This window comes from Periophthalmus magnuspinnatus, chromosome 18, assembly GCF_009829125.3.
Source record: "Periophthalmus magnuspinnatus isolate fPerMag1 chromosome 18, fPerMag1.2.pri, whole genome shotgun sequence".
NCBI lineage: Eukaryota > Metazoa > Chordata > Actinopteri > Gobiiformes > Gobiidae > Periophthalmus > Periophthalmus magnuspinnatus.
In genome coordinates this window covers 10,447,508-10,470,448 of record NC_047143.1, presented here as the reverse complement: position 1 = coordinate 10,470,448, position 22,941 = coordinate 10,447,508, and the positions used below count along the sequence as shown (strand labels likewise).

The following is a 22,941-nucleotide window of genomic DNA, read 5'->3' as shown; positions in this document are numbered from 1 at the left end:
CAAAAAATATCTTAGGAGAAATCTTATGTCTAATTACAGCTCCCCAAAACTCGAATTTCTAGCCCTTCAATGGGCTGTTACTCAAAAGTTTCGAGAATACTTGTTGGGGAACAAGTTTGTTGTCTTTACTGACAATAATCCATTAAGTTACCTCCAAACTGCTAATCTGAGTGCAGCAGAGCAACGGGGGGCGTCAGAATTGGCAGTATTCAATTTTGAGATTAAGTATCGCCCTGGACCAGCAAATCGAAACGCTGATGCACTGTCACGTCAGACACAGCCAGCCGACTTCTCTGTTTTTGTACCTGGTTTTCCTGTGCCAGAAGAGGCTCATGCAAGAGATCTACCTGTTTTAACTGCGGCTGCACTCAGTAATACAATCACAGCACTGCCCTTTCGCCCTCAAGCTGATCTGAGTGTTTTGCAAGCAGCAGATCCAGTTATAGGTGCTTTCCTTAAGTACAGGAGAAGATAAAGACCCCCCTCAAGACAAGAACTAAGCACTGCATGTCAAGAGCTGCAGAAAATGGCACAGCAGTGGTCTAGACTAAGAACCAGAGACGGTGTCCTATACCCGGAAATGCGGCCCCCTGGCGAGCAGTCGTTATAGTAGCTCCTCTTACCTCAATGCCTTAAAGCAGAAGTTTTAAAGGGTCTTCATGATAATCATGGGCACCAAGGCATTGAACGCACCACACACCTTGTGAGAAGTCGGTGCTATTGGCCCTTTATGGGGAGTGACATCGAAAAGTATTGCCAGCAATGCCACTGTTGTACCCTGGCTAAAGCAGCCCAACCAAAGGTCCCTACCTTTAGAGGAAGTCTAATGGCCTCAAAGCCATTGGAGATTGTGGCTGTCGATTTTGCACTGCTAGAGAAGTCAACAGATGGCAGAGAAAACGTGCTTGTGGTGACAGATGTATTTTCAAAATTTGCCCAAGCCTATGCGACTCGTGATCAACGGGCAAACACTGTCGTTAAGATCCTCACGGAAAGGTGGTTTTATACCTATGGGGTCCCTAAACGACTCCATAGTGATCAAGGAAGAAGCTTCGAAGGAGATCTTTTGAAACATTTGTGTAACTTGTATGGCATTGAGAAGAGCAGAACAACACCATATCACCCGGAAGGTGTGATACAAATATTTGAACTCAAAATTGGCAAAGGTATTATTGATCTATTTGATGGCATCTAGCTGGTATGAACTTGTCCTAATGAAGTGTGTGTGTGTTTTATAGGAATATGATCAGTTCTTAAACTTGTCACTGTTTTATCCCACTATTGTTTTGTTTTACGAAGTGAATATGGGCCTATAGTTTATAATTCTTGCACCTCGGCACTTTATATAGTTTAATAAAATTCGGGCAATGGTGCAATACGGCGTAGTACAGTGAAGTGCCAAACTATTCTAATGTTTTAATTGGATTTGCTGTGTTTTATATTGGATGATATTGATTAGTGTGTACTCTGATGTGGAATAGCACTGGACACTTTACCTGCCTTTACTGAATGGCCGATTGCTTGCCTTAAGTGTTTTAGGGGTGCCACCTTGTTAAATAAATTTGTTGAATTTATGTCCAGCCTCTCTCCAGTTTATTCTGGTAGCTGCTACTCCTGAATACTACATATAAATTTCCACTCTTTACTGAACGACTAGTGAACACCTCTGAAGGTCTGAGGTGAATGCAGCTATTGGCAAAAGGCATACATTTATTGGCAACACACTTGCAATTTATTGGCAACACACTTGGAATTACCCAACAAAGGTCCTGTTCATGAAGGAAGTTGCAACTGGCAGGATTTCCTTTATATAAATTTCCACTCTTTACTGAATGACTAGTGAACACCTCCAAAGGTCTGAGGTGAATGCAGCTCAAGGCTCAAAATTGTTGGCAACACAATAACATATGTCTCACACATAAACTGGGTGGTTTAATTTGGCAGCATTTCCTTCAGTACAAGTTTGACTGTTTTGGTAATCCTTGGGTACCTCCAATATATAAACTGGCCAGTAAGGGGATCGAACCCTCGACCTTGGCGTTATTAGCACCACGCTCTAACCAGCTGAGCTAACCGGCCATGTGTCAGCTCTCTTGCATAGCCATCTTTACTTTATCTCCCAATGTACAAGAAGCCTGGTGAATCGGACTTGCGACTGACCATGGGAATATTTTCAATTAGCGTTGATGTGGGAGTACTTTCAGGGAAACAAAGGGAGAAGCAATTTGACTCCATTCGTTGAGCTTTGGGTAAGGTCCACTATTTACTGAAAAGGCTTAAACACAAAAAAAAATCTTAGGAGAACTCTTTAAACTGATGCAGCACAAGGCTCAAATGTAGGCTGAAATGTGTTGGCAATACCCTGTTGCCTTTACCCCACAAAGATCCAGTTCATGAAGCCAATTGAAATTGGCAGGTTTTGCTTTTGAGCAAGTTTCACTATTTCCTGAAAGCTAAGATATCTGGTAAAACTAAGCTGGCCAGTAAGTTTCTAGTATACCTCCAATATACTTCCAGCATAGTTTTAGAATTTGGAACGGCTGAAACTCTCCAAACCTGCTGTGAGGACTTCTAAGAAGTGGACCAGTGAGGCTGTGGAGGAGCTTTGCACGTGTTTGGACACTACAGACTGGGATGTGTTCAAGGCTGCCACAGACAGTTTGGATGAGTACACAGACACTGTGACATCATACATTCAGTTCTGTGAGGACAGCATCATTCCATCATGCACCAGGGTGACTTTTAACAATGACAAACCCTGGTTCACACCCAGACTTAGACATTTGAGGAGGGAAAAGGAGATGGCTTTCAGGGCAGAGGATCGTGAAGGCTACAGGCATTGCAAGTATGCGTTTAGCAAAGAGGTGGAAAAGGCTAAAGCGAAGTACAATACACATCTGGAGCAGCAATTCTCCACCAACGACTCTGCTTCTGTCTGGAGAGGGCTTAGGCAAATCACCAACTACAGGCCCAAAGCCCCTCCCGCCGTGGACAACAAACAACTAGCAGAAAAGTTAAACGGCTTTTATGCGAGGTTTGAAGTTTCACATCCCTCCTCCCCAACCATCATGGACATTACCTCCAAACCCACCTCGGACCCCCCCCCCCCCCCCTCCTCCCCCACTGCCCTCACAGTTGTGGAGCAGGACGTGACTAAGCTTTTCAGGAAGCAGAATCCCCGTAAGGCAGCGGGCCCAGACGGTGTCTCTCCTTCCACCCTTAGACACTGTGCTGAGGAACTGGCTCCTGTCTTCACGGACATTTTTAACACCTCCCTGGAGTCATGTCATGTCCCAGCCTGCTTCAAGCTGTCCACCATTGTCCCCGTCCCCAAGAAGCCCAGGATCACTGGACTTAATGACTACAGACCTGTGGCGCTGACGTCTGTAGTCATGAAGTCATTTGAGCGCCTGGTCCTGCACCACCTCAAGTCCTTCACCTCCCCCCTCCTGGACCCTCTGCAGTTTGCCTACAGAGCCAATCGGTCTGTGGACGACGCCATTAACCTGGCCCTTCACTTCATCCTCCAGCATCTGGACTCCCCGGGAACCTACGGCAGGATCCTGTTTGTGGACTTCAGCTCTGCATTCAACACCATCCTCCCTGCTCTGCTCCAGGACAAGCTCGCTCAGCTCAACGTGCCTGACTCCACCTGCAGGTGGATCACTGACTTCCTGACAGACAGGAGACAGCGCGTGCAGCTGGGGAAGAATGTCTCGGACACTCGGACTATCAGCACAGGATCTCCACAGGGCTGTGTACTTTCTCCCCTGCTCTTCTCCCTGTACACCAACTGCTGCACCTCCAGCCACGACTCCGTCAAACTGGTTAAGTTTGCGGATGACACCACGCTCATCAGACTCATCTCGGACGGCGATGAGGCTGCCTACAGGAGGGAGGTGGACCGGCTGGTGTCCTGGTGCAGCAGCAACAACCTGGAGCTCAACGCCCAAAAGACAGTGGAGATGATTGTGGACTTCAGGAAAGTCACAGCCCCCCTGCCTCCCCTCACCCTGACGAACTCCCCCATCACCACTGTGGACTCTTTCCGCTTCCTGGGCACCTGCATCACCCAGGATCTCAAGTGGGAGCCGACCATCAGCTCCCTCATCAAGAAAGCCCAGCAGAGGATGTTCCACCTGCGGCAGCTGAGGAAACTCAAGCTGCCGGTCCAGATGATGGTGCAGTTTTACACTTCCATCACTGAGTCCATCCTCACCTCCTCCATCACTGTGTGGTTCGCTGGGGCCACTGCCAGGGACAGACAGAGACTGCAGCGCATTGTGCGCTCTGCTGAGAAGGTGATTGGCTGCAGCCTTCCATCTATACAGGACCTGTACGTCTCCAGGACTCGGGGGCGAGCAGGCCGTATAGCAGCTGACACTTCTCACCCTGGACATGGACTATTTGAGCCACTTCCCTCTGGCAGGAGGCTACGGTCCATTGGGACCAGAACCTCTCGCCATAAGAACAGTTTCTTCCCCTCTGCTGTTTGTCTCATGAACACTTTATAATATCTGCACTAAACTGGACACTTAATAACACCGGTCACTTTAATAAGCCACTTTGCACTGTTGTTCTGATGCTGCTGTTGTACATATTTTCTCCCTTTAAGTATTTCATTTGATTTTTTTAAGCATATCTTTTTAACTTGTGCATGCCCTTATTTGTATTTGTATTTATTCAGTGTGTTTATGTTGCACTTTTTCACCGAATCAAGTTCCTAGTTTGTGAACTGTGTTCACAGACTATGGCAATAAAAGTCTTCTGATTCTGAGAATTTAGTCAGCAGCAAAATGGCATAAAGCATACATTTATTGGCAACACACTTGCAATTACCCAACAAAGGTCCTGTTTATGAAGGAAGTTGCAACTGGCAGGATTTCCTTTATATAAATTTCCACTCTTCACTGAACGACTAGTAAACACCTCCAAAGGTCTGAGGTGAATGCAGCTCAAGGCTCAAAATTGTTGGCAACACAATATTATATGTCTCACACATAAACTGGGTGGTTTAATTTGGCAGCATTTGCTTCAGTACAAGTTTGACTGTTTTGGTAATCCTTGGGTACCTCCAATATATAAACTGGCCAGTAAGGGGATCGAACCCTCGACCTTGGCGTTATTAGCACCACGCTCTAACCAGCTGAGCTAACCGGCCATGTGTCAGCTCTCTTGCATAGTCATCTTTACCTTATCTCCCAATGTACAAGAAGCCTGGTGAATCGGACTTACGACTGACCATGGGAATATTTTCAATTAGCGTTGATGTGGGAGTACTTTCAGGGAAACAAAGGGAGAAGCAATTTGACTCCATTCGTTGAGCTTTGGGTAAAATCCACTATTTACTGAAAAAGGCTTAAACACCAAAAAATATCTTGGGAGAAATCTTTATGTCTAATTACAGCTCCCCAAAACTCGAATTTCTAGCCCTTCAATGGGCTGTTACTCAAAAGTTTCGAGAATACTTGTTGGGGAACAAGTTTGTTGTCTTTACTGACAATAATCCATTAAGTTACCTCCAAACTGCTAATCTGAGTGCAGCAGAGCAACGGGGGGCATCAGAATTGGCAGTATTCAATTTTGAGATTAAGTATCGCCCTGGACCAGCAAATCGAAACGCTGATGCACTGTCACGTCAGACACAGCCAGCCGACTTCTCTGTTTTTGTACCTGGTTTTCCTGTGCCAGAAGAGGCTCATGCAAGAGATCTACCTGTTTTAACTGCGGCTGCACTCAGTAATACAATCACAGCACTGCCCTTTCGCCCTCAAGCTGATCTGAGTGTTTTGCAAGCAGCAGATCCAGTTATAGGTGCTTTCCTTAAGTACAGGAGAAGATAAAGACCCCCCTCAAGACAAGAACTAAGCACTGCATGTCAAGAGCTGCAGAAAATGGCACAGCAGTGGTCTAGACTAAGAACCAGAGACGGTGTCCTATACCCGGAAATGCGGCCCCCTGGCGAGCAGTCGTTATAGCAGCTCCTCTTACCTCAATGCCTTAAAGCAGAAGTTTTAAAGGGTCTTCATGATAATCATGGGCACCAAGGCATTGAACGCACCACACACCTTGTGAGAAGTCGGTGCTATTGGCCCTTTATGGGGAGTGACATCGAAAAGTATTGCCAGCAATGCCACTGTTGTACCCTGGCTAAAGCAGCCCAACCAAAGGTCCCTACCTTTAGAGGAAGTCTAATGGCCTCAAAGCCATTGGAGATTGTGGCTGTCGATTTTGCACTGCTAGAGAAGTCAACAGATGGCAGAGAAAACGTGCTTGTGGTGACAGATGTATTTTCAAAATTTGCCCAAGCCTATGCGACTCGTGATCAACGGGCAAGCACTGTCGTTAAGATCCTCACGTAATGGTGGTTTTATACCTTTGGGGTCCCTAAACGACTCCATAGTGATCAAGGAAGAAGCTTCGAAGGAGATCTTTTGAAACATTTGTGTAACTTGTATGGCATTGAGAAGAGCAGAACAACACCATATCACCCGGAAGGTGTGATACAAATATTTGAACTCAAAATTGGCAAAGGTATTATTGATCTATTTGATGGCATCTAGCTGGTATGAACTTGTCCTAATGAAGTATGTGTGTGTTTTATAGGAATATGATCAGTTCTTAGACTTGTCACTGTTTTATCCCACTATTGTTTTGTTTTACGAAGTGAATATGGGCCTATAGTTTATAATTCTTGCACCTCGGCACTTTATATAGTTTAATAAAATTCGGGCAATGGTGCAATACGGCGTAGTACAGTGAAGTGCCAAACTATTCTAATGTTTTAATTAGATTTGCTGTGTTTTATATTGGATGATATTGATTAGTGTGTACTCTGATGTGGAATAGCACTGGACACTTTACCTGCCTTTACTGAATGGCCGATTGCTTGCCTTAAGTGTTTTAGGGGTGCCACCTTGTTAAATAAATTTGTTGAATTTATGTCCAGCCTCTCTCCAGTTTATTCTGGTAGCTGCTACTCCTGAATACTACATATAAATTTCCACTCTTTACTGAACGACTAGTGAACACCTCTGAAGGTCTGAGGTGAATGCAGCTATTGGCAAAAGGCATACATTTATTGGCAACACACTTGCAATTTATTGGCAACACACTTGCAATTACCCAACAAAGGTCCTGTTCATGAAGGAAGTTGCAACTGGCAGGATTTCCTTTATATAAATTTCCACTCTTTACTGAATGACTAGTGAACACCTCCAAAGGTCTGAGGTGAATGCAGCTCAAGGCTCAAAATTGTTGGCAACACAATAACATATGTCTCACACATAAACTGGGTGGTTTAATTTGGCAGCATTTCCTTCAGTACAAGTTTGACTGTTTTGGTAATCCTTGGGTACCTCCAATATATAAACTGGCCAGTAAGGGGATCGAACCCTCAACCATGGCGTTATTAGCACCACGCTCTAACCAGCTGAGCTAACCGGCCATGTGCCAGCTCTCTTGCATAGCCATCTTTACTTTATCTCCCAATGTACAAGAAGCCTGGTGAATCGGACTTGCGACTGACCATGGGAATATTTTCAATTAGCGTTGATGTGGGAGTACTTTCAGGGAAACAAAGGGAGAAGCAATTTGACTCCATTCGTTGAGCTTTGGGTAAGATCCACTATTTACTGAAAAAGGCTTAAACACCAAAAAATATCTTAGGAGAAATCTTTATGTCTAATTACAGCTCCCCAAAACTCGAATTTCTAGCCCTTCAATGGGCTGTTACTCAAAAGTTTCGAGAATACTTGTTGGGGAACAAGTTTGTTGTCTTTACTGACAATAATCCATTAAGTTACCTCCAAACTGCTAATCTGAGTGCAGCAGAGCAACGGGGGGCGTCAGAATTGGCAGTATTCAATTTTGAGATTAAGTATCGCCCTGGACCAGCAAATCGAAACGCTGATGCACTGTCACGTCAGACACAGCCAGCCGACTTCTCTGTTTTTGTACCTGGTTTTCCTGTGCCAGAAGAGGCTCATGCAAGAGATCTACCTGTTTTAACTGCGGCTGCACTCAGTAATACAATCACAGCACTGCCCTTTCGCCCTCAAGCTGATCTGAGTGTTTTGCAAGCAGCAGATCCAGTTATAGGTGCTTTCCTTAAGTACAGGAGAAGATAAAGACCCCCCTCAAGACAAGAACTAAGCACTGCATGTCAAGAGCTGCAGAAAATGGCACAGCAGTGGTCTAGACTAAGAACCAGAGACGGTGTCCTATACCCGGAAATGCGGCCCCCTGGCGAGCAGTCGTTATAGCAGCTCCTCTTACCTCAATGCCTTAAAGCAGAAGTTTTAAAGGGTCTTCATGATAATCATGGGCACCAAGGCATTGAACGCACCACACACCTTGTGAGAAGTCGGTGCTATTGGCCCTTTATGGGGAGTGACATCGAAAAGTATTGCCAGCAATGCCACTGTTGTACCCTGGCTAAAGCAGCCCAACCAAAGGTCCCTACCTTTAGAGGAAGTCTAATGGCCTCAAAGCCATTGGAGATTGTGGCTGTCGATTTTGCACTGCTAGAGAAGTCAACAGATGGCAGAGAAAACGTGCTTGTGGTGACAGATGTATTTTCAAAATTTGCCCAAGCCTATGCGACTCGTGATCAACGGGCAAACACTGTCGTTAAGATCCTCACGGAAAGGTGGTTTTATACCTATGGGGTCCCTAAACGACTCCATAGTGATCAAGAAGAAGCTTCGAAGGAGAACTTTTGAAACATTTGTGTAACTTGTATGGCATTGAGAAGAGCAGAACAACACCATATCACCCGGAAGGTGTGATACAAATATTTGAACTCAAAATTGGCAAAGGTATTATTGATCTATTTGATGGCATCTAGCTGGTATGAACTTGTCCTAATGAAGTGTGTGTGTGTTTTATAGGAATATGATCAGTTCTTAGACTTGTCACTGTTTTATCCCACTATTGTTTTGTTTTACTAAGTGAATATGGGCCTATAGTTTATAATTCTTGCACCTCGGCACTTTATATAGTTTAATAAAATTCGGGCAATGGTGCAATACGGCGTAGTACAGTGAAGTGCCAAACTATTCTAATGTTTTAATTGGATTTGCTGTGTTTTATATTGGATGATATTGATTAGTGTGTACTCTGATGTGGAATAGCACTGGACACTTTACCTGCCTTTACTGAATGGCCGATTGCTTGCCTTAAGTGTTTTAGGGGTGCCACCTTGTTAAATAAATTTGTTGAATTTATGTCCAGCCTCTCTCCAGTTTATTCTGGTAGCTGCTACTCCTGAATACTACATATAAATTTCCACTCTTTACTGAACGACTAGTGAACACCTCTGAAGGTCTGAGGTGAATGCAGCTATTGGCAAAAGGCATACATTTATTGGCAACACACTTGCAATTTATTGGCAACACACTTGCAATTACCCAACAAAGGTCCTGTTCATGAAGGAAGTTGCAACTGGCAGGATTTCCTTTATATAAATTTCCACTCTTTACTGAATGACTAGTGAACACCTCCAAAGGTCTGAGGTGAATGCAGCTCAAGGCTCAAAATTGTTGGCAACACAATAACATATGTCTCACACATAAACTGGGTGGTTTAATTTGGCAGCATTTCCTTCAGTACAAGTTTGAATGTTTTGGTAATCCTTGGGTACCTCCAATATATAAACTGGCCAGTAAGGGGATCGAACCCTCGACCTTGGCGTTATTAGCACCACGCTCTAACCAGCTGAGCTAACCGGCCATGTGTCAGCTCTCTTGCATAGTCATCTTTACCTTATCTCCCAATGTACAATGAAGCATGGTCGCAATAGGACTTGCGACTGACCATGGGAATATTTTCAATTAGCGTTGATGTGGGAGTACTTTCAGGGAAACAAAGGGAGAAGCAATTTGACTCCATTCGTTGAGCTTTGGGTAAGGTCCACTATTTACTGAAAAAGGCTTAAACACAAAAAAATATCTTAGGAGAACTCTTTAAACTGATGCAGCACAAGGCTCAAATGTAGGCTGAAATGTGTTGGCAATACCCTGTTGCCTTTACCCCACAAAGATCCAGTTCATGAAGCCAAATTGAAATTGGCAGGTTTTGCTTTTGAGCAAGTTTCACTATTTCCTGAAAGCTAAGATATCTGGTAAAACTAAGCTGGCCAGTAAGTTTCTAGTATAACCTCCAATATACTTCCAGCATAGTTTTAGAATTTGGAACGGCTGAAACTCTCCAAACCTGCTGTGAGGACTTCTAAGAAGTGGACCAGTGAGGCTGTGGAGGAGCTTTGCACGTGTTTGGACACTACAGACTGGGATGTGTTCAAGGCTGCCACAGACAGTTTTGGATGAGTACACAGACACTGTGACATCATACATTCAGTTCTGTGAGGACAGCATCATTCCATCATGCACCAGGGTGACTTTTAAACAATGACAAACCTGGTTCACACCCAGACTTAGACATTTGAGGAGGGAAAAGGAGATGGCTTTCAGGGCAGAGGATCGTGAAGGCTACAGGCTATTGCAAGTATGCGTTTAGCAAAGAGGTGGAAAAGGCTAAAGGCGAAGTACAATACATATCTGGAGCAGCAATTCTCCACCAACGACTCTGCTTCTGTCTGGAGAGGGCTTAGGCAAATCACCAACTACAGGCCCAAAGCCCCTCCCGCCGTGGACAACAAACAACTAGGCAGAAAAGTTAAACGGCTTTTATGCGAGGTTTGAAGTTTCACATCCCTCCTCCCCAACCATCATGGACATTACCTCCAAACCTCACCTCGACCCCCCCCCCCCTCCTCCCCCACTGCCCTCAACAGTTGTGGAGCAGGGACGTGACTAAGCTTTTCAGGAAGCAGAATCCCCGTAAGGCAGCGGGCCCAGACGGTGTCTCTCCTTCCACCCTTAGACACTGTGCTGAGGAACTGGCTCCTGTCTTCACGGACATTTTTAACACCTCCCTGGAGTCATGTCATGTCCCAGCCTGCTTCAGCTGTCCACCCATTGTCCCCGTCCCCAAGAAGCCCAGGATCACTGGACTTAATGACTACAGACCTGTGGCGCGGACGTCTGGTAGTCATGAAGTCATTTGAGCGCCTGGTCCTGCACCACCTCAAGTCCTTCACCTCCCCCCTCCTGGACCCTCTGCAGTTTGCCTACAGAGCCAATCGGTCTGTGGACGACGCCATTAACCTGGCCCTTCACTTCATCCTCCAGCATCTGACTCCCCGGGAACCTACGGCAGGATCCTGTTTGTGGACTTCAGCTCTGCATTCAACACCATCCTCCCTGCTCTGCTCCAGGACAAGCTCCGCTCAGACTCAACGTGCCTGACTCCACCTGCAGGTGGATCACTGACTTCCTGACAGACAGGAGACAGCGCGTGCAGCTGGGGAAGAAATGTCTCGGACACTCGGACTATCAGCACAGGATCTCCACAGGGCTGTGTACTTTCTCCCCTGCTCTTCTCCCTGTACACCAACTGCTGCACCTCCAGCCACGACTCCGTCAACTGGTTAAGTTTGCGGATGACACCACGCTCATCGGACTCATCTCGGACGGCGATGAGGCTGCCTACAGGAGGGAGGTGGACCGGCTGGTGTCCTGGTGCAGCAGCAACAACCTGGAGCTCAACGCCCAAAAGACAGTGGAGATGATTGTGGACTTCAGGAAAGTCACAGCCCCCCTGCCTCCCCTCACCCTGATGAACTCCCCCATCACCACTGTGGACTCTTTCCGCTTCCTGGGCACCTGCATCACCCAGGATCTCAAGTGGGAGCCGACCATCAGCTCCTCATCAAGAAAGCCCAGCAGAGGATGTTCCACCTGCGGCAGCTGAGGAAACTCAAGCTGCCGGTCCAGATGATGGTGCAGTTTTACACTTCCATCATTGAGTCCATCCTCACCTCCTCCATCACTGTGTGGTTCGCTGGGGCCACTGCCAGGGACAGACAGAGACTGCAGCGCATTGTGCGCTCTGCTGAGAAGGTGATTGGCTGCAGCCTTCCATCTATACAGGACCTGTACGTCTCCAGGACTCGGGGGCGAGCAGGCCGTATAGCAGCTGACACTTCTCACCCTGGACATGGACTATTTGAGGCCACTTCCCTCTGGCAGGAGGCTAACGGTCCATTGGGACCAGAACCTCTCGCCATAAGAACAGTTTCTTCCCCTCTGCTGTTTGTCTCATGAACACTTTATAATATCTGCACTAAACTGGACACTTAATAACACCGGTCACTTTAATAAGCCACTTTGCACTGTTGTTCTGATGCTGCTGTTGTACATATTTTCTCCCTTTAAGTATTTCATTTGATTTTTTAAGCATATCTTTTAAACTTGTGCATGCCCTTATTTGTATTTGTATTTATTCAGTGTGTTTATGTTGCACTTTTTCACCGATCAAGTTCCTAGTTTGTGAACTGTGTTCACAGACTATGGCAATAAAAGTCTTCTGATTCTGAGAATTTAGTCAGCAGCAAAATGGCATAAAGCATACATTTATTGGCAACACACTTGCAATTACCCAACAAAGGTCCTGTTTATGAAGGAAGTTGGCAACTGGCAAGGATTTCCTTTATATAAATTTCCACTCTTCACTGAACGACTAGTGAACACCTCCAAAGGTCTGAGGTGAATGCAGCTCAAGGCTCAAAATTGTTGGCAACACAATATTATATGTCTCACACATAAACTGGGTGGTTTAATTTGGCAGCATTTGCTTCAGTACAAGTTTGACTGTTTTGGTAATCCTTGGGTACCTCCAATATATAAGCTGGCCAGTAAGGGGATCGAACCCTCGACCTTGGCGTTATTAGCACCACGCTCTAACCAGCTGAGCTAACCGGCCATGTGTCAGCTCTCTTGCATAGTCATCTTTACCTTATCTCCCAATGTACAAGAAGCCTGGTGAATCGGACTTGCGACTGACCATGGGAATATTTTCAATTAGCGTTGATGTGGGAGTACTTTCAGGGAAACAAAGGGAGAAGCAATTTGACTCCATTCGTTGAGCTTTGGGTAAGATCCACTATTTACTGAAAAAGGCTTAAACACCAAAAAATATCGTAGGAGAAATCTTTATGTCTAATTACAGCTCCCCAAAACTCGAATTTCTAGCCCTTCAATGGGCTGTTACTCAAAAGTTTCGAGAATACTTGTTGGGGAACAAGTTTGTTGTCTTTACTGACAATAATCCATTAAATTACCTCCAAACTGCTAATCTGAGTGCAGCAGAGCAACGGGGGGCGTCAGAATTGGCAGTATTCAATTTTGAGATTAAGTATCGCCCTGGACCAGCAAATCGAAACGCTGATGCACTGTCACGTCAGACACAGCCAGCCGACTTCTCTGTTTTGTACCTGGTTTTCCTGTGCCAGAAGAGGCTCATGCAAGAGATCTACCTGTTTTAACTGCGGCTGCACTCAGTAATACAATCACAGCACTGCCCTTTCGCCCTCAAGCTGATCTGAGTGTTTTGCATGCAGCAGATCCAGTTATAGGTGCTTTCCTTAAGTACAGGAGAAGATAAAGACCCCCCTCAAGACAAGAACTAAGCACTGCATGTCAAGAGCTGCAGAAAATGGCACAGCAGTGGTCTAGACTAAGAACCAGAGACGGTGTCCTATATCCGGAAATGCGGCCCCCTGGCGAGCAGTCGTTATAGCAGCTCCTCTTACCTCAATGCCTTAAAGCAGAAGTTTTAAAGGGTCTTCATGATAATCATGGGCACCAAGGCATTGAACGCACCACACACCTTGTTAGAAGTCGGTGCTACTGGCCCTTTATGGGGAGTGACATCGAAAAGTATTGCCAGCAATGCCACTGTTGTACCCTGGCTAAAGCAGCCCAACCAAAGGTCCCTACCTTTAGAGGAAGTCTAATGGCCTCAAAGCCATTGGAGATTGTGGCTGTCGATTTTGCACTGCTAGAGAAGTCAACAGATGGCAGAGAAAACGTGCTTGTGGTGACAGATGTATTTTCAAATTTTGCCCAAGCCTATGCGACCTCGTGATCAACGGGCAAGCACTGTCGTTAAGATCCTCACGGAAAGGTGGTTTTATACCTATGGGGTCCCCTAAACGACTCCATAGTGATCAAGGAAGAAGCTTCGAAGGAGATCTTTTAAACATTTGTGTAACTTGTATGGCATTGAGAAGAGCAGAACAACACCATATCACCCGGAAGGTGTGATACAAATATTTGAACTCAAAATTGGCAAAGGTATTATTGATCTATTTGATGGCATCTAGCTGGTATGAACTTGTCCTAATGAAGTGTGTGTGTGTTTTATAGGAATATGATCAGTCCATAGACTTGTCACTGTTTTATCTCACTATTGTTTTGTTTTACTAAGTGAATATGGGCCTATAGTTTATAATTCTTGCACCTCGGCACTTTATATAGGTCTGAGGTGAATGCAGCTATTGGCAAAAGGCATATATTTATTGGCAACACACTTGCAATTTATTGGCAACACACTTGCAATTACCCAACAAAGATCCTGTTCATGAAGGAAGTTGCAACTGGCAGGATTTCCTTTATATAAATTTCCACTCTTTACTGAATGACTAGTGAACACCTCCAAAGGTCTGAGGTGAATGCAGCTCAAGGCTCAAAATTGTTGGCAACACAATAACATATGTCTCACACATAAACTGGGGGGTTTAATTTGGCAGCATTTCCTTCAGTACAAGTTTGAGTGTTTTGGAAATCCTTGGGTACCTCCAATATATAAGCTGGGGATCAAACCCTCAACCTTGGCGTTATTAGCACCACGCTCTAACCAGCTGAGCTAACCGGCCATGTGTCAGCTCTCTTGCATATCTCCCAATGTACAAGAAGACTGGTCAGACGGACTTGCAACTGAATATGGGAATATTTTCAATTAGCGTTGATGTGGGAGTACTGTCAGTGAAACAAAGGGAGAAGCAATTTGACTCCATTCGTTGAGCTTTGAGTAAGGTCCACTATTTACTGAAAAAGGCTTAAACACCAAAAAATATCTTAGGAGAAATATTTAAACTGATGCAGCACAAGGCTCAAATGTATTTGTTTCATTTTTAGAATTTTGTAAGCAGGAAAATGGCATCAATGTATTGGCAAAAAGCATACATTTGTTGGAAACACACTTGAAATTACCCAACAAAGGTCCTGTTCATGAAGGAAGTTGCAAATGACAGGATTTCCTTTATATATCATATAGTATTTTGAAAACAGTAAAAGGTAACATGGTGATCTAAATATGTTCTACATTGATACCCAATAGCAGTAAAATACCCCCTCTTTAAGCCTGTTCTCCGGTGTGGAGTGCAGCAGCATCTTGAGTGCTGATTTTCTCATGTTTTCCTTGGATGCATAATGATAAGGATCCAAGATGGCTCCTGTCCCGTGTCTGATCAGAGCAGACGGAGATTGCACCTGCTGCAGTGTACATGGGGATCATTACAGGGACAAACATCTGCACCAGAACCTATACACCTACTGAGTTCACAACCTCATTATTCCTTAAAAAGAGCAGATATGTATTTGCTTCGATGGGTTAACACATAACATATTTAGATCACCATATTATCTTCTATTGTCTTCAATTTACTATATTCACAGAAAACAGTGTTCTTTTAGTCTTGACTTTATGTTTATAATCGAAACATGGCTCGACAAAAACACAGGTAATGCAATTCTAGTGGAATCAACTCCACCCAACTTCAAATTTGAATCTGAAACACGAGTGAACAAAAAGGGTGGAGGTGTGTGTGGATTTTTTAGAGATAATTTAGTTACTCACAGATTGTCATTTGGGGTGTTTTGCTCTTTTGAGTATGTTTCGTTCAAAATGGAGCTAAAACAATCCCCCTCCATACTCTACTTAGTCATATACAAACCTCCCCAGCACTGTCTGAGTTTTTTTGATGATTTTACTGAGATGCTTTCAGTCGTATGCACGGACTTTGATGGTTTAGTCATTACAGGTGATTTTAATGTACATGTGGATAACGTGTTTAACAGAAACGCTAAAGAGCTCAGTTCTGTCCTTGAAACCTTTGGTCTGACTCAGCATGTCAGCGAGCCCACCCACAACAGAGAACACACTCTCAACCTGCTCATTACAAAAGGAGTAAATATTTCAAATGTCAATGTGGTGGATGTTGCTCTATCTGATCATTTCTGTGTCTTTTTTGACCTGTCTGTTATTTCCAAACCAACGGCTGGTCCTGCAGTTGTTTGAAGGAGACACATAAATGATGAAACAGGTGCACTGTTCATGGAAATGATACACTTTGAAAATGCCTCATGTTCTAATGTTGATGGTTTGTTGAACTCTGTAACTTCGAGTGTTTTGAATGTTCTGGACACCATTGCCCCAATGAAGGTTAAAAATGGTTAAAGATAAGCAGAAAGCACCATGGAGGAATGATGACTCGGTCAGGGCACAGAAAAGGGAGTGCCGGAGGGCTGAGCGGGAATGGCGCAAGTCAAAGCTCCAGGTTCATTATGAGATTTACAGAGAAAAGATGCACATGTACAACCACAGTTTATGTAGAACAAGGCAAAGGTATTTTTCTGACATTATTGGAAGTTGTAGTAACAACTCTCGTGTCCTGTTTGCAACAGTTAACAGATTAACAAACCCCCCAGCTCCACTGACGTTAGAACTAATTTCCACATCTAAGTGCAATGAGTTTGTAGTGTTCTTTAATGACAAGGTTCAGGGCATTAAAAATGCCATAAATTCCACAACGCAAATAACAACCCAGCACCCACCTAGACACTTAGAGCTGACTCACTTTGCACCTGTAACTGACAAAACTGTCCAAGAGATTGTCACCAGTCTGAGTTCATCTACATGCTGCCTCGATGTGTTACCCACTAAATTTCCAAAGTCTGTGCTCAACGGTTTGCTATCACCACTCACTCACATAGTTAATATGTCACTTCAATCTGGAACATTTCCAAACGCTTTGAAAACTGCGGTTATCAAGCCTCTCCTAAAGAAGAGCAGTCTTGATGCCATAATATTGGCAATATAATTATCGACTAATCTCAAATCTGCCATTTTTAGGCAAAGTCCTCGAAAAAGTTGTTTACCAACAACTTATTAACTTCCTCGAAATGAACAACTCCTTTGATGTCTTTCAATCAGGTTTTAGACCCTACCACAGCACTGAGACCGCTCTTATCAAGGTGACAAATGACATCCGCCTGAACACTGATGCAGGCAAAGTCTCTGTCTTGATCCTGTTGGATCTGAGTGCTGCCTTTGACACTGTGGATCATGGGATTCTCTTACAAAAGGCTAGGGGACTGGGTGGGCATCTCTGGTACTGCACTAAACTGGTTCAAGTCCTATTTAGAAAACAGGGAATACTTTGTTGAAATTGAAAAATGTATATCAGATAAAATGTCCCTGACCTCTGGGGTAGCCCAGGGTTCAATCCTAGGACCCCTGCTGTTCAATCTCTACATGCTGCTGTTAGGCCAGTTAATACACAGCAATAATGTGTCTTACCACAACTATGCAGATGACACTCAGATCTATATCTCACTGGCAGCAGGTGAATATGGACCAGTGGATTCACTCTGCCACTGCATCCAACAGATCAGTGTGTGGATGCAAAACAACTTTCTTCTGCTAAACTCAGACAAGACTGAAGTCATCATCTTTGGCCCACAGAAACATAGAGAAAGTGTCAACAGTCATATCCAGTCTCTCTCTCTAAAACCTTCAAATCAGGCTAGAAATTTAGGGGTAACAATTGACTCAGACTTGAACTTTAACAGCCACATCAAATCAATAACATCTGCAGCTTTTTACCACCTAAAGAACATTGCAAAAATCAAAGGTATACTGTTAAAGCCAGACTTAGAGAGACTTATCCGTGCATTTATCTCCAGTAGGTTAGACTACTGTAACGGCCTGTTCACTGGCCTCTCCAAACGAGCCTTAACACAGCTGCAGTACATCCAGAATGCTGCTGCTCAGGTCCTGACTAGAATCAGGAAGTACGAGCACATAAGTCCTGTGCTCAGGTCTCTGCACTGGCTCCTGGTGCTCAAAGAATAGACTTTAAAGCAGCTCTGCTTGTGTACAAGTCTCTCCATGGCCTAGGTCCAAAGTACATCTCCGACATGTTAGTGCCATATGAACCATCTCACAATTTGAGGACTTCAGGGACCGGCCTCCTGCTGGTGCCCAGAGTCAGGACTAAACATGGGGAATCAGCGTTTCAGTTTTATGCAGCTAAAACCTGGAACAGTCTTCCTGAAGATGTGAGACAGGCCTCTACTTTGACAATGTTTAAATCCAGGCTCAAAACGGTTCTGTTTAGCTGTGTATGACTGAAAGGTTTTTATTCTGCACCCTTCTCTTTTAATTGTAATTTTATGATGACAAAAGAAACATGGACTGACAGATTGGGTGATTATTTATGTTTTGATTTGCGTGATTTTAATGTCTTTCTTATTCTGTAAAGCACTTTGAATTACCTTGTGTACGAATTGTGCTATACAAATAAACTTGCCTTGCCATATTTATGGAGAATTGTCGTGTGAAAGCATGGGCCACATAGGCTTGTGGCCGGAGTATAGCACAGAGACTTACAGCTAACCGCAAAGAGGGTTCGAATGGGACTGGGGAGAGATCAGTAAAATACTGAAACATGCATGGATGACATTTAAAACCTCTTCAGGCATGTTTTTGATGAGGGAGTAAAACTTTGCATGGTTAAATGTACAGATATGTTCGTGAACTATTAAAAAGTAAATTAAATTAAGTGAAAGGATGAGTGGAGACTAGATAAAACTACCATGTGGATGTAATTTGATGGTTTTCAGATTCTAGAATGTGATGAGGCCATAGCAATTAAGAATTTAACAGAAAATATCATATCTTCTTACTTGAAAGTCGATGATTGAGTTGCAGCAGTAGCATGTAGTGGTTAGTGGATTGTCCAGTCTGGGATGGCTGTTGTTTACAGCAATCAGGATGTAATGTTACTTGAATCAGATTGGTCAGCACATTGGAACAAACTAAAAAGTCAAACTTTTGTTATATCCAGTTGAGCAATTGGCACAGATATCTTTCCGTCCACAAATGCACATAGTGTTTCCCTCAGCACGTTTTTCACATATAAAATAGTCTGTATTTCTGATAAAATAAGCTGAAGCACGTTTATATATCTATCTTCACGTTCCCTTCTGAGTATAGACATGTCTCACTTCTGAAGGACAAGTGAGGACGAGCCAGTGTACCAGAGGCTGTCCAAGCACACATCAGACAAATGGAGCTGCAGCTGGAGACATGTATTCCCCAGTGAGCTGTCAAACATAGGTGAGAAGAGAAGGAGAGGAGAGAGGGAGAGGAGAGAGACAAAGAGAGGGAGAGAAAGAAAAGAAAGTTGCAGAGGATGGAGAGCAGGTAGAGGAGGGATAGTAGACTTGGACTAGATCCAGTCTAGTGTGGCAGACTGTGAGTAGATGGAGTCCATAGAGATATAGCCTAGTTGTTTGAGTGGTCTGACATTAAAGAAGGCATAGGGTTGGAGCAAAGGTTGGAGTGGCAATCCCAACACCAATTGATGCATACTGTCATTGTGCCCTTGAGCAAGACACTTTACCCAATTCCAATAAGTATGAGTGAGTTAAGAATTAATTTAGTACTTTATGGCTAAAATGTGTAATATAATTTTGAAATAACAGCCCCGGAATGTCCGATTAGGCACTGTTACTTATACCTTAGATTGCGTGGGTTGACGTTCACACCATGTTTGCCTCACTCCTGAGCAAGATATGAGCCTCTCCAGATCAAGAGGAGAACTGCTTCTGACCTAGATCTATTGAATAACCTATTATGTGGTATATTTTTTGAATGTGATAATTTGTAGTTTTATTTTTATTTTTTTGCTGAGTCACTAATTTTTGTTCATTAATTAATTATTATTATTATTATTTGTATGTTATTTCTCATAAAATGTATATAATGTGATTTTCAATCACATACTTTTGTAACAGTGTGAAATTTGTATAATTTATTGCATTTTATTTATTTTTTGGTTCCAGGAGCATCTGATTCCATTTCCAACCCCATCTTTGTATTGCACTGAGCAGCCCTGATCCCTCCCTCTATTGTTTTACATTCTTCTCCCACACAAACAAAACATCACATAAAGTAAACAGTAACAACCCCACCATTACCAGAGTTATGATCCACACTTACAGTGGTACTCCCATTGGGGCTCTGAGAGGGAGACAAGCCCAGGGACCAAGCCTTTTACTCGGGACAATTGTGAACAATCAACCACTCTACAGATTACAACAGGATATTTCACTAATGCTTAACCAAACTGGCTCCATTACATTCTAGCTGGTTGACTTCTTTTAGAAATGTTAGATTTAGCTTTTATTTTTATGGCTTTAGGGCTTTAGTGAAAATTAAGTGAAAATTAGTATATGCCCATAGACCACTATAGAACCTGAGGGATTAGACAGACGTAAGGCCACTTGGGAATATAAAAGAGAGCACTATGATTTAATGTGTAAAATGACATTCTATGACACTCTAATGACATTCTAACACTATTTATAGTTATTTTCATGGTCATTGTGGGCGACAGTAGCTCAGTTGGTACAATGTCTGTCCACTGATCCGAAAGTTGGTGGTTTGAAACCCGCTCTCGACATAAACGTCATTGGTCGAGCAGTCAGACTCACTGGCCCACAGGTTGGCGGTACAATTTTACCTACAGGGTTAACAAGAAAGCTCTTGTTAACCCACTTTGCTCGCACGTTGTGTCTGTGTACTGTGGTATATGAATGTGTTTGTGAATGGGTGAGTGGTTCCTTGAAGTAAAATGCTTTGAGTGGCTTGAAGGTAGAAAAAAGCTACATTTAAAAGTGTGACCATTAACCATCATTGTGTTAACAGTATTGCAACCTTTTATGTGACTTTTTTTTTTACTATCAATACTTTTCTGTGTTTACTATCGATACTTGCTCTAATAGTGTATCGAGTTTTGATGGTAGTTTTACCTTCGATTAGTATCTGATTTTTGATATTTTTGACAACCTTATTCCACAGAATAGAAAAAGAGGAAACAACTAGCCAAATTTTGTTTAGGCTATATATACATTTTTTCTCGTACACATTTTTGCTATGCATTTTACCCAAAAGACAGTTTTCTCTTACACAGAAACTATACATTGAAGAATGTGTAAAATGCAGAGGACTCATCCTCATACATTACACATATGATATACTTAAACTAATTTTAACGATTTAAGCAAAATTGACTTTTTGAGGCTTTCTACAATGTTAACATTAACATTCACACATTTTTTTATTTCTCATAAAATGTATATAATGTTATTGTCAGTCGCGCCTTATCTTGTACCAGTGTGAAATTTTGTTATTTGTATTATTTGTTTCATTTAATTTATTTTTTGTTCCAAGAGCATCTGCTTCCATTTCCAACCCCATCCTTGCATTGTACTGAGCGGCCATGACCCCTCCCTCATATTGTTTTACGTTCTTCTCCCACACAAACAAACCAGCACATAAAGTAACCAGCAACAGACCCCCATTACTACAGTTATGGTAATGGGGGGCCTGTTACTGTGTACTTTATGGTTGTTTTCTTTTTGTCAAATGAAGTTTTTTATTATTATGAAATTTCCTGTTCAATATAAGTGACATTTAGCAAATAGAAATAATGTTGGTAATCCCAACTGACCTAAACCAGGAAAAGTCTGATTTCATATCAGAGTGTCTTTCGTTGAAACGTCTGGTTTCAACTGTGTGTGTATCACTCTGAGTTTTATACATTTTTCAGTCAGAGATGACTCTCGTTGAAAGCAATTAGGACTTACTGTATACTTGAATCTGATTGGTCGAAGCATCACAACGCCAAATCAAGCCAAAAAATCAAACTTTTGTTATATCCAATTGTTATATGAGGGTAAAGCACAGATATCTTTGCCTCCACTACTGCACAAAGTGTTTCCCTCTGCATGTTCTTGTTTTTTTCTTATATAAAGCCTGTATTTCTGCTAAAATAAGAAGTTTCCTGTTCAGTATAAGTGGGTTTTATTGAGCTAGCTTCACTGCAAAAATAGGCTAACAAGTATTTTGAGTAGATAGTACCATATATCTAGTTTTGTATATCAATAGTTTTGTTATGTTGTTACAGTTATACAAAATTTCCATCAATATTAAACATTACATAAGTTTAACACGATATTTTCGCCATTAACTAATTTATTTTTATTTTATCTCATTTTATTTTTTGCTTATTTATTTGTGATTGTTGATTTTCATTTTTGTCCATTTATGTCCATTTTGTTTTTGTTTGTTTTTTTAAATAGTATTTTTAATTTGTACTTGTTTATTTCTATTTACTTGCTTATTGAATATTTGCTGTTTTCCTCCTGTGTATATATTCTGATTTAAATGTGTTTCGTTGCATCATTTACCTACTTATTTATTGCACAGCCCCCACCCCCCCCCCCCCCCATCTTGTTTTACGTTCTTATCCCACACAGACAAACCAGCACATAAAGTACACAGTAATAAGCCCCCCATTACCACTGTTATGATGCACCTTTACACTGTTACTCCCACTGGAGCTCTGACAGGGAGGCGGCAGCAGAGATGAGCCCAGGGACCAAGCTTTTTACTGCGGACACATTATAACTGCACACACCCTTCAACTAGTCCACATGTTACAATGGGATATTCCAGGTTTATAGACATATAGTGCTTTTGTTTGCGCTCTAATCCATCCATTTCATTTATTTATCTATCTATTTGTTTTGTTTATTGACATGTATTTACTTATAGGTTGTTGTCTGTTTGGCTTTTTCTGTTTATTTTTATTTATTGCATATTAGTTTGTTTTTATCTGATAATCTGTATCTATCTCTTCATATATTTATTTATTCATTTATACTTTTTTTATTTACCTTATTATTG

The 22,941-nt window shown here is 42.8% G+C and overlaps 5 non-coding genes across 5 annotated transcripts; all 5 read right to left on the bottom strand.

Annotated features, from left to right (window-relative positions):
* Positions 1-2,005: 2,005 nt before the first annotated feature.
* On the bottom strand, positions 2,006-2,079 carry trnai-aau (transfer RNA isoleucine (anticodon AAU)). Its single transcript has one exon. It is a non-coding gene; the product is annotated as a tRNA-Ile (tRNA).
* A 3,008-nt stretch (positions 2,080-5,087) lies between these two features.
* Positions 5,088-5,161, bottom strand: trnai-aau (transfer RNA isoleucine (anticodon AAU)). The gene has a single exon. It is a non-coding gene; the product is annotated as a tRNA-Ile (tRNA).
* Positions 5,162-7,373: 2,212 nt separating this feature from the next.
* On the bottom strand, positions 7,374-7,447 carry trnai-aau (transfer RNA isoleucine (anticodon AAU)). Its single transcript has one exon. It is a non-coding gene; the product is annotated as a tRNA-Ile (tRNA).
* A 2,211-nt stretch (positions 7,448-9,658) lies between these two features.
* On the bottom strand, positions 9,659-9,732 carry trnai-aau (transfer RNA isoleucine (anticodon AAU)). Its single transcript has one exon. It is a non-coding gene; the product is annotated as a tRNA-Ile (tRNA).
* A 3,019-nt stretch (positions 9,733-12,751) lies between these two features.
* On the bottom strand, positions 12,752-12,825 carry trnai-aau (transfer RNA isoleucine (anticodon AAU)). Its single transcript has one exon. It is a non-coding gene; the product is annotated as a tRNA-Ile (tRNA).
* Between the last annotated feature and the right edge of the window lie 10,116 nt (positions 12,826-22,941).